Genomic DNA, 12812 nt, shown 5'->3' on the forward strand with positions numbered 1-12812 from the left:
ACAATGGGCGACTTTTCCAGGGCCTCTTGCCTTCCTGATCCAGGTACTGAGTGTGTCCTGGCATGGAGGTTGCAAGGGCCAGGGGCTTGTGGGAAGGAGAAATTGACTCCTCACCCCATGATGGGGCCCTGCATTTTCCTTTTGCACTGGACCCTGCGAATTATATAGCCAGCCCTATCTCTGGGGTTCCCATACCATTTGAATGGAAGCTCTCATGGCTGGCCCAGCAATGGCTGAGGAAGCACTCCAGATGAAACAGATGCACACTGACGTTTGAGAACCACCAAGTTACAGGGAAGCAAGGATAAAGCTTGAAGGAGGAGGTGATGCAGCACAGCCTTGAGGAGAGCAGCAGCAGATTGGGAGTTAGACACATTGGACTCAAATCCCACTCATTCACAAAGTGACCATAAGTGAGTTATTTCACTCTCTGAATCTGTTCCATCATTTCTAAAATAGGAAAAATTAGACAACCAGCATCTGACATTGGCCTGCCGCAGAGACCATCCAAAAGACTGGGAGTCCTAGCAGATCTACCTAACACACAGAAACAAATCCAAACAGGCAGACAAAATGGGGAGACAAAAAACAAGCCCCAAATGAAAGAACAAAAGAATTATCCAGAAGAAGAGCTCAATGAAATGGAGATAAGCAATCTATCAGATATAGAGCTCAGAATACCAATCATAAGGATGCTCAACAGCATGAAAAAAGAAATGGAAATTATGAAGGAAATTAAGAATGACATAGTAGAAATAAAAATAAGAAAATATTGGAAGGAATAAACAGCAGATTAGAGGAAGCTGAGGACTGGATCAGCAAATTAGAAAACAGGGTAGAAAAAAATGACTCAATCAGAGAACCAAAAAGAAGAAAAAAATTAAAAAACAGGAGGACAGTTTAAGGGAGCTGTGGGACAGCATGAAATGTAACAATATTTGCATCATAGGAGTGCCAGAGGAGGTTGAAAGTAAGCAAGGATTAGAGAACCTGTTTGAAGAAATAATGGCAGAAAACTTCCCTAACCTGGTGAAGGAAAAAGTCACACAAGTTCAGGAGGCACAGAGAGTCCCAAGCAAGAAGAACCTACAGAGGCCAACACCCAGACACATCATAAATAAAATGCCAAAAGTCCAAGAAAAAGAATCTTAAAGGCAGCAAGAGAAAAGCAATCTATTACCTACAAAGGAGCTCCCATAAGGCTGTCAGCTGACTTCTCATCAGAAACTCTACAGGCCAGAAGGGAATGGCATGAAGTATTCAAGGTAATGCAAAACAAGGATCTGAAGCCAAGACTACTCTATCCAGCAAGGCTATCATTCAAAATAGATGGTGAAATAAAGAGCTTCCCAGACAAAAAAAAAAAGGCTAAAGGAATTTATCACCATCAAACCAGCATTGCAGGAAATGTTAAAGGGGTTGCTGTAAAAATAAAAAGAAATAGAGAGAGAAACATAAGCATAAAGAATTAAAATGACAATAAATAAGGACCTATCAATAATAACCTTAAGAACTTTAAGGAGGGGATCAACAGCAATACAGTCATAGTCGTGGATACTCCACTGACTTCACTGGATAGAAACATTCAAACACATGGAGGCTAAATAGCGTGTTATTAAACAATTAATGGGTTACCAATAAGATGAAGAAAGAAAAAAAAAAACTTCCTGAAAACAAACGAAAATGAATGCACAACAACCCAAAATCTTTGGGACACAGCAGAAGCAATCCTAAGAGGGAAGTTCATAGCACTGCAGGCCTACCTCAAAAAGCAAGAAAATTTTTTAGTAAACTAACCCCACAACTTAAAGAATTAGAAAGCTCCCCTGTGAAACCATCTAGACCAGGGCTTTTGTTTTCTGGGAGGTTTTTTTTTTTATTACTGCTTTGATTTCATCAGTGGTTACTAGCCTATTCAGGTTTTCTGATTCTTCCTGATTCAGTTTTACATGATCTCACTAATATGTGGAATCTAATAAACAAAATAGACTGAGGAACAAAATGGATCGAGACACACAGAAGGATGGAACAGACTGATGAATCTCAGTGGGAAGGCAGGGGTGGGGGAGTGGGTGGAGAGAGATTAATCAAAGAACTTATATGCATATATGCATAACCCATGGACACAGACAATAGTGTGGTGAAGGCCTGGAGGGGAGGGATGCAGGGGGGAGGGGATCCATGGGGAAAAAAGGGGGGATTTCTATATACTTTCAACAATAAAGATAAATTAAAAAAAAAAAAAAAGATGGTGAAATAAAGAGCTTCCCAGACAAAAAAAAAAAAAAGGCTAAAGGAGTTTATAACCACCAAACCAGCATTGCAAGAAATGTTAAAGGGACTGCTGTAATAAGAAGTTGAAATAGAACAAGAAACAGGCATAAAGAAATAAAATGGCAATAGATAAGTACCTATCAATCATACCCTTAAATATAAATGGATTAAATGCTCCAATCAAAGGACATAGGGTAGCTGAATGGATAAGAAAACAAGACCCAAATATATGCTGTCTACAAAGACCCACCTCAGAACAAAAGACTCACACAGGCTGGAAAAACAAAACAAAATTTCTGGAGGACTTTAAAGGAGAGATCAACAGCAATACAGTCATAGAAGGGGACTTTAACACTCCACTGACTTTATTGGGTACATCTTTCAGACAAAAAATCAACAAGGAAACAGTGACTCTAAATGACACACTAGATCAGATAGATTTAATTGACATTTATAGAACATTGCACCCCAAAGCTGCAGAATAGGCATTCTCTTCAAGTGCACGTGAGACATTCTCAAAGATAGGCCATATGTTAAGACACAAAACAAGTCTCTCCAAGTTCAAGAAGATTGAAATCATATCAAGCATCTTCTTGGACATTTACATGGTGGAATATTATGCAGCTATAAAAACAAAGGATCCCTTACCCTTTGAGACAGCATGGTGGGACCTGAAGAGTATTATGCTAAGCGAAATAAGCCAGTAAGAGAAAGACAAGTGTCACATGATCTTATTCAAATGTTGAATCGAATGTAATCAACAAAATAAACTGATGAACAAAATAGATCCAGAGACATAGAAGCATGGAACAGACTGATGAATCTCAGAGGGAAGGTAGGGGTGGGTGGGTGGGTAGGCAGGGAGAGATTAACCAAAGAACTTATATACATAACCCATGGACACAGACAATAGTGTGGTGAAGGCCTGGGGGTAGGGGTGCAGGATGGAGGGGATTAATGGAAGAAAAGAAGGACATTTGTAATACTTTCAACAATAAAGATAAATTTTAAAAAAATAATAAAAAAATAAAATAGCGATAATTATCCCTTGCAAGAATGTTGTGGTAAATAAGACTGTGTGGGTAAAACTGCATTAGATATTGTAAATCTTGTGTCAAAGAGCCACAGTACTTGACAAATAGTAAGCACTCCATAAATGGTTAGGTTTTTGTTTTTGTTTTAGTTTTCTGAAAAGCAGCAGGATGGCACACACAGTCTTTCCCCCAAACCAGAACTTCATTTTAAACTTCATTTTTGGCTTCATTTTTAATTTAGGAGCCCTCGAGATGTTCTTCCCCAGATACTCCTAGGTATTATGTTTAAATATCCCATCACTCCCATTCTGCCCTAAACATATTTCCATTGCATCACTGTGATGGCTACTTTTATGTCAACTTGCCCAAATTCCTGCAGAACATCATTTCTTGGTGTGCCTGTGAGGGGGGGTTTGGAGGAGATTAGCGTAGGTAGGCTGTGTAAAGAAGGTCACCTCCACCAATGTGGACAGGAATAGTCTAACCCATTCAGGGTCCGAACAAATAAGCAGAGGAAAAGTGAATTTGTTCTTTGCGTGAGCTGGACATCCATATTCTGCCCTCGGACATAGACACTCTTGGTTCCCGGACCTTCAGACTCACACTGGGACTTGAATCATAGCGCCCCCACTCCTCCTCCTGAGGCCTTTGGACTCAGACTGAATTACACCAGTGGCTTCCCTGGTTCTCCAGCCTGTGGACAGCAGACAGTAAGAGTCCTTTTGGTGCTGTTTCTCTGGAAAACCCTCGCTAATACAATCACCTGTGCCTTATTGGATTCTTCAGGTGGGAGCTTCCTGGACCCAAGGAATCTCCTTCACTTCCTTTGGAGGAACTAGCATTTGAATGACCTCTCAGCCTCCTGCTGATTTCAACGGACCAGTTCACATCTCAGGGGAATTTCCGCAAACACTTCTATCCTCCTCAGAATGCTACCTTGTAAACAATGCTGTTGTGTCCAGAGCAGATTCCCTCTCCTGGGCCTTGTGGCCATTCCCTGGCTGCTGTGAGTGTTGGCTGCGACAGGCTTACAGCCCCACCCTTCTCTGGACAGTTGCCTTTGGCCACAGAAGCCACCTTGCCCAGAAATGTTATTCTATCCCCAGGGGCAGCCACAGCCAATAACTAGCTGATATGGGGTTGGGACAACTTTGTTGTAGTGTATGGTGCTTTCTGACACCAAATGTATGGTTTTTCCTGACATCAGTCAATTCTCCAACACCAACTGGGTGTTTAGCAATTCGGCTCTAACACTACCTGGAGTTAGTTATGTCAGATCCCATAGTTAAAGGGCTCCGGCCCACAAGACTGCTCTCACTTCAGATGCCAGCCTCAAGTGGGGACCCCACGTGACCCACACTTCCACCTGACCAACTACAAATTCAGGGGTTCCCGTGAAGCACCTCCTAGGTTTGATAATTCACTGGAACAACTCACAGAGCTCTGGAAAGTGCTCCACTTATTATTATAGTTTATGACAAAGGATACAAATGAAAAGCCGGATGAAGAGATACCTAGGGTTAGAAGGGTCCCAAGTGCAGGAGCTTCTGTCCCTGTAGAGTTGGAATGTGCCACCCTCCCAGCACATGAATGTGTTCACCAACCCAGGAGCTCCCTGAATTCTGTCACTTAAGGGTTTTATGGAGGCTTCCTAACATGGGCATGATTGATTAAATCACTGACCATTGGTGACTGACCTCAATCTGCAGCCCCTCTGCCCTCCCCAGAGGTTGAAGGGTGGGGATGAAAGTTCTAACCCTCTTATCATGTAGTTGCTTTTTCTCGTAATCAGCCTCCATCCTGAAGCTATCTAGGGCCCCCACAGGACTCATCTCATTAGTATACAGGGGATAATTTCTAAGGGTTTTGGGAGCTCTGTGCCAGGATTCAGGGACAAAGGCCAGACATGTTTTTATTATAGCACAAGTACCAGTCATCCTTCAAAGCTCCTTGTGGGGTCAGGCTGCACCCTCCTCTTTGCAGCTTCTCCCTGCCTCACTCATATCCTCAAACTTGCACACAAGCCCTCTGCTGGCTCTGCCTCTGGAGAGTCCAACCTAAAACACACCTGTAGCTTTTTATCCCCCACATGTACTTGTGTGTCTTTTATGTAACTCCTCTGACTGAGAGTTCCTTGAGGTTGAATCCATATCCGATTAATCTTTGCCTTCCTGTAACACCTACACAGTGCCTTGCACATATATAATGGTCAGTAAATTTTGTGGAATGAGTATTTCATATTTTGAAATTATTTACATGGCTGGGGAGGATTGTTAAATGACTGAATTATTTGTTCTAATTCCCATTCTGCACTCCCAAAACTTGGCACATGAATGGTTCAATCCCCCCCCCCCCCCCAAGAAGAGGGCAAAGGATTTCAAGAAACTGGTCAACAACAGGCCATTTCCCCCGGTGCCAGAGACAAAGAACGCTGGTTAGTGCCTCGAGTATTCCTGTTCTTTCCAACTTCTCTGTTCGAAGTTAAACAGTCCCTAAGAGTAAATAAATGTGGTAAAGATAAAACAAATATTTTTTTTCCAATGGGATTGATCCATTCCTTTTGTGGGTCAAATGAGGGAGAAGCAGAATGTTTTGATTAAATCAGCTATTGCCACGAAATGATTTGCTTGTTTACTAATGGGCTGTTGTATTTCTTGTCATTATATACCAAAGTGGGGATTCTCGGTATTGCTGAGAGGGCTTCTCTGAATGGGAAAATGGCAAGGTTCCTTAGCCTAACGTTCTTGCTGTGTTCCAAGGTGTAAAACCACTGGATCAAAAGCAAAGGCAAGAACAGCCCCACATAATTGCAGGGTAGGGAAAAAAGAGAAGCAGGTGGGCTTTCTGCATCCCTTTTAGGAGTCTTTCCTTACAGTTCCTGATAACTAATTCTTCCACTTTCCTTTCTTCTCATATATTATATATGTATCACACCCAGGTGCTACCATGATTTGATTTCCTGATAGAGGAAAGATGGTACCGCTCTCTGACTCCCACAGCATGGGAACCACAGTTCTTCCTAGCCTAAAATTAGGTCTTTGTGATCACGAGATGCTGTTGGTTGTTTAGCTACTAATCATCGAGAGTGATGGTAACCCCATACTACTAGTAATGGTGATGGTTAAGTGATTGATTGGATGTATCAGGTATTGTTATAGTGCTTTACATATATTAATCGATTAATCCCCCACCACAACTCTATGAGGTAGGTACCTTTAATATCCCCACTTTACACATGAAAAACTGGGCCTCACAAATGTTAAATAACTTGCCCAAGCATAAAAATTCCAAGTGACAGGACTGACTTTGACCCTACATAGTCTGGCTCCAGACCTAGAGGTACTAATCCCTACAGATACTGCTCAGTAGTATTAGTCATAATAGAAACTGTTAACATTTGAGTAACATTTATTGAGTCTTAACTATATGCCAGTAATGATTCTTAGTTATATGTATTAACATTGTTAATCCTTATAAAAACTCCATCAGATAAATACATATCATCCTCGTTTTACTGCAGCACAGAGAGGTTAAGTAACTTGCCCACAGTTCCCCAGCTGGTGAGTGAAGGAACCAGGTTTCCAGCCTGTGTGGAGAGCCTTGAGAAGCAGCACTCAGGCCTTTCTGCTCTTGCTGGCAGGTGCTATGAGCTTTGGCTGTGTGGGACAAGTGCACACTGCTATCAACGACATTTTGTAAAGTAAATTCTGTCTCCTTGGGAGAATATCCAGGGAGTTATGGAACATGAGGCCCCAGAGACCTAGTCTTTACTACACATCTGTTCTCACCTATTTGTTTGCTTGCCCAGCATTTCTCCCCCTATTTTGGTAAGAGCACTCTAGTTCCCTGTTGGGGAGATGTATTAGTTTTTTATCATTTCCATAACAGATTACCATAAACTTAGTGCTTTAAAACAACACAAATTGCCCTGGCTGCTGGCTCAGTTGGAGCATCATCCTGCACAGCACAAGGTTGCAGGTTCGATTTCTGAGCAGGGCACATACCTGGGTTTTGGGTTTGATCCCCAGTCAGGGCTCATGCAAGAGGCAACCGATCAATGTTTCTCTCTCACAGCGATGTTTCTCTCTCTCTTTCTCTCTAAAATCAATAAACATATCTTTGGGTACGGATTTTTAAAAAATAATAAAATAAAACAACACAAATTTATCATCTTATAATTCTGGAGGGCAGAAGTCCAAAATAGGTCTCGCTGAGCTAAAGTCAAGGTGCCTGCAGGACCGTGTTCCTCTTGGAGGCCCATAGGAAGAATCTGTTTCTTTGCCTTCTTCAGTTTCTAGAGGCTCCCACATTCCTTCACTCATAGCCTCAAACCTCCATCTTCAAAGCCAGCGACATGAGGCCAAGTTCTCCTCCTGCTACCATCTCTCTAGTTGTCCCTCTTCTGCCCCCTTCTCCCACTTTTAAGGACACTGGTAATTATATTGGGTTTACCTGGACGACCTTCCTAGTTTAAGGTCAGCCGACTGGCAACCTTACTTGCTCTTTGCCATTAATATCCACAGTTTCTCAGGATTAGGACCTAGATCTCTTTGGAGTGGAGCTGGAAGCATTTTTCTGCCTGCTTCAGGGAACCTCCCCTTTCCACTCTTGGACTGTATGTTCTGGGTGAGTCTAATTCAACAACCCTGGCTTGAAAGGATGGGCTTGGGACTTTTAAGGGAATTCTTGGAAAAGAGCCCCCTACCCCCATCCCAGGAGCTGATCACAGATCATCTGCTCCAAAGATGGGTTAGGAGCAAGGCCTCGCCCTGAGTGGTCAGAGGCCTTTCTGTGCTGGCTGGTAAGTGTGATGGTCCTCCCTACTGGCGGCATTGATGAGCCGATAGCTGATGTGTCCACTTTTGCCAAAAAAACATGGATGAGCAATCTACCTCCCCTTTGTTGGACCCCTGGAGAGTGTAAATGTCTAGCTTCCTCTCCCTTTGTCCTTTCCTGTTATTAATAACTAGGTTAATCACAGTCACCAATCTTTCCAGAATAAGATAGTTACCATATTGGCACAGATACTCAGCTCACCAAAATAGGGCTATCTCTTCCAGCAGCCCTGTTTAATTAGTACCTTGAAGTTGTAGGCTGTTCTCTCTCTGTGAGACAGAGGACAGACTTTCTTTGTATATTAAGAGAAAATTTTAGTTTCACTGAACAGATTTCCCAGAAAGCTTAACATTAATTTCCTTTGTAATTTCTGGTAATAAGTGCTGATAGCAAACTTCCTTGCCAGCTTTTGTAATCCCAATGACATAGCAGAACCTCCGTCACTGTAGGAAATTGTTCTTCTAGATGGCTGTGATGACATCAACTGCTGGGGGGGGAAACAAGAAACAACAGGAAACTCTGTGTTTAGCTGTAAACTGATAAATGAAGGAGGAACTGGTTTTTAAAATAAGTTCCCTTAACTAAGCAGCATTCTCAATTACTTTATTTATTCAGTCTATTTGCATAACCTAGTCAAAAAATTGGGGAGTTTAGACCAGGGTTCCTCACTTTGGAGGTCCCCTGGTCACATTAGCTCATGTCAGGCATGAGCAGAGGGACTAAAAAAAGACCCAGGCAGTGCTCGATTCGGCAGCACATATACTAAAATTGGAACGATACAGAGATTAGTATGGCCTCTGTGCAAGGATGGCATGCAAATTTGTGAAGCGTTCCATATTAAAAAAAAAAAAAATAGACCCAGGCACAAGACAGGGAGATAAGTCTTAGAAAGAAAAAGAAGAGGAAAGAAAAATTTTTAAAAGAAGATAGAAGAAAAGAAATACAGATGGCCAATAAACATTTGAGCTGGGCAATCTCACTAATGATATTAGTCAGGTTTCTCCAGAGAAACAAAACCAATAGGATGTGTGTATATATAGAGATTGGGCTTTATTTTAAGAAATTGGATCATGCATCGCGGGGGCAGGCAAGTCCAAAGTATTCAGAGGAGGCCAGCAGACTGGAGACCCAGGGAAAGTTGACCTCAGTCTTTCCTCTTTTTTTTTTTTTTTTTTTAAATATATCTTTATTGATTTCAGAGAGAGGAAAGGAGAGGGAGAGAGAGAGATAGAAACATCAATGATGAGAGAGTCATTGATCGAGCCCGCAACCCGGGCATATGCCCTGACCGGGACTCGAACCCCGATCGCCTGGATCCTAGGTCGACGCTCAACCGCTGAGCCACACCTGGCCGGGCTCAGTCTTTCCTCTTAAGGCCTTCAACTGATTGGATGAGGCTCACCCACATGGAAGATAATATGTTTTATTCAAAATATACTGATTTAAATGTTAATCTCATCTATTAAAAAAATACCTTCACAGTAGCATCTAGACTAAAAATTGGGCACCATAGACTAGCCAAGTTGACGCATAAAATTAACCATAATGCTAATTTTTAAAAAGCAAATATAAATGACAATATTTTTCACCCAGCAGGTGTGCCCAGATTGAAAAGAACCACACCCAGCCCTGGCCAGCATGGCCCAGTTGGTTGGGCACTGTCCCATGCCCCAAAACGTTGCTGGTTTGATTCCCAGTCAGGACACATGCCTGGGTATCAGGCTCAGTCACCAGTAGGGGGCGTGCAGGAGGCAGCGTATCAGTGTTCCACTCTCACATCGATGTTTCTCTTTCTCTCTCCCTCTCCCTCTCTCTCTAAAAATCAATAAACTATTAAGGAAAAAATTAAAAAGAACCACACCCAGTTTTGTTGAGAGATGACAGAATATTCATATACCTTTGGTGGGGCCACAGACACCGAAAACTTCCCTGTAGGGCTGTTTGGCAGTATCAAAATGTCAAATGTGCGTACCTTTTGACCCCACAATTCAGCTTCCAAGAGCTTACCCTAGGGGATATTCAAACAAGTACAAAACTGAGGGTATATGTGGGTGCTCCAGCAATGTTAAATATAATAAAAACTGGAAGCAGCTTCAATGTCCACCAGTTGGGAGCACATTAAGTAAGGCGCAGCTCGGAGATACGTACAAGTTCCCACTTGCCAGCTGGAAGGAATTGCAAAGCTAGCAATCACTGCCCAGCAGAGAGCATTTCTTGCAGATCCCAAACTTAGGTACTTGGATAAGACACCATCTTCCAGCTCTCTCCCCTCCAAGTAACTTCTCTTCCCTCCTAAGGTACATTTTCTCCACTGGGTTCCCAGTTTGTGCAAATGCTTCCATCTGAAGGCCTGGTCTTCTGAAGGCTTCCATCTGAAGGCCTGATACTCCTTTATATATTTTCTAGAAGACGTAACATGTCCTTGGTCATCTCCCAGCTCAAGAGCTCAACATCCCCAAAAGGAATAGAATGTATGTGATGAGTCCCCACTGTGACCTTTTGATAGTTTCTGCCTTCTACTCATCCCGCTGGCTGCCTTTAACTTTAGTTTGATTTCATCTGCAGAAAAATGCTAGGAGTGGGTCACCGTCAGGGTGGGATTTATCTAAAGTTAATGAAGCTTAAGTTTCAAGGCCCCTAACTGGTAAAGGCCCTAGGAGAAGTCTTATCAGTGTGTTCACAAGAGCACATGTTTTTGTTAAATTTGTAAAATTTAGACATTTTAATGTTTCTTAAGCACTACTGTGTCTTTTTGTTATAGTATTTTTATCCTAAAATTATTACTTTCCAAAATTATAATACTTCCCTCCAACTCCCAAAACTGGGTCTTCCCATACAGTGAAACACAGTGTAATTTGCTTCAGAATCCATGTATCTCAAGGGCTGACTGGGCCTTGTGGCTCTGTCCTGATCTGTTTTGAAACATTGCTATTGCAGGTGCACTCCTAATTTCCACTTACCAAGTGTAGCCCTTTGTACGTCTTCCACTGTTCTCTCCCTCTCTTTCTCCCTCCCTCCCTCTCTCTCCTCTATCTGGTTCAGTTGAATTTTCTATTTAAGTATAAGAAGCTGAAGTGCAGGTTGGCAAAAAGCCAGTTTTTAAAAATGAGCTCAAGTGTGCCAGGCAAACACGTTCAAGAATGCCCACAGCTGCTAGTCTTTAGAGGACAAGGGCAGGAATCAGGCTCATGTGGCAGGTGCTCTGCCTGGGTCTTCGGAACTGTGGCTGTTTAATGAGGTAGAAATATTTCTAACTCTTCACCTAACAAAAGAATTAAAGGACAAAATTCCTTTAAATAAGAAAAGTCCCTTAAACCAACACCTTAGCAAAAAATTGAGCACACAAAAACAGTGCTCAAGAGCTATAAAGTGGACAGAATCCCATTTTAGAGGAAAGTGCCCCTAGTTTTGCACATGGACTCTGTTTTCATAAAAAATATACTAGAAAACAGTCTTCCACTCATCTATTTTCAAGATCAAGTTTCTTTGGCGGCGGTGTGTGTGTGTGGGGGGGGAGTTCATTTCTTTTCCCCTTATAAAATGCCTTTCCAGAAGTATTAATCCTTTTTTAAAATGTTACCCTGCATTTTCCTGGAAGATTTTAAAATTATTTTTCTTCTGATTATAAAAGTAATCCATTCATGTGTTGACTGAACAAATATTTGCTGATGCTTACAATATTTCAGACCCTATATTAAGTGCTTCTTTCACTAAGGATATTTTCCTATGTTATTAAATAATCTTTGTAAACATTATTTAACATCATAATATTTTAAGATAAGCCATTCTTTTTGTTAAATGTTTAGACCATTTCCAATTTCTTCCTGCTGTAAATAATGCAGCAGTGACCTTCCTTGTAATAGACTCTTGTCTATATCCATGATTAATTCTTTGTTGTTGTTTAGTTTTTATTTCATAATAATAAACTTAACTCTGCAATCCAGCTAGACTTGGAAGGGGGTGAGGAAAATATGAAACCCAGTGAACTGCGGGTGAGCATGAAGATTATAGAACATTCCAAGCAGATGGGGGTTAAGAGGTGCTCTCCTGAGCAGGTCTGGTGGTTAAGGTAAAACCCAAGTCAAGTTTATTAGAGCTGTCCACAGTCAGCAATGGTGATCTTCTTGCTGGTCTTGCCATCCTGGACCCAAAGCCTCATGGCTTCCACAATATCCATGAGTCCCTCACCTGGCTGAAGACCGCACGCTTGCCGTCCAACCACTCAGTCTGGGCAGTGCGGATGGAAAACGGGGAACCGTTTGTGTTGGGTCCAGCATTTGCCCTGGACAAGATGCCAGGATGCGTATGCTTCAGGGTGGAATTTTTATCATCAAATTTTCCCCCTTAGATGTACTTCCCCACCTGTGCCATTTAGAGGGTGTGAAGTCACCACCTTGGCACATAAATCCAGGAATAATTCTGTGAAAGCAAAAACCTTTATAACAAAGTACCCTTTCCCCAGTACTCAGAGGAAGAAAGTTTTTTGCTGACTTTGGAACTTCGTCTGCAAACAGCTCCAAGACGATGCAGCCGAGTAACTCAAGGTCCACCTCAATCTCAAAGAACCCGGTGAGGTTGACCAGGGCTGGGCACTTGCCTTGGGTGGGGTGTCTGCAAGGCCTCTATGATTAATTCTTCAGGACAGATATCTTCAGGAGTGAGTTACTA

General features: G+C 42.2%; 1 pseudogene across 1 annotated transcript; it reads right to left on the bottom strand.

Moving 5' to 3' along the window:
* Window positions 1-12234: 12234 nt before the first annotated feature.
* Window positions 12235-12547, bottom strand: LOC308552797 (peptidyl-prolyl cis-trans isomerase A pseudogene; annotated as a pseudogene). Its single transcript has one exon. The product of its transcript is annotated as a peptidyl-prolyl cis-trans isomerase A pseudogene (transcript).
* Between the last annotated feature and the right edge of the window lie 265 nt (window positions 12548-12812).

This window comes from Miniopterus schreibersii (genome assembly GCF_964146895.1).
Source record: "Miniopterus schreibersii genome assembly, chromosome: 2".
In the NCBI taxonomy this organism is placed as follows: Eukaryota; Metazoa; Chordata; class Mammalia; order Chiroptera; family Miniopteridae; genus Miniopterus; species Miniopterus schreibersii.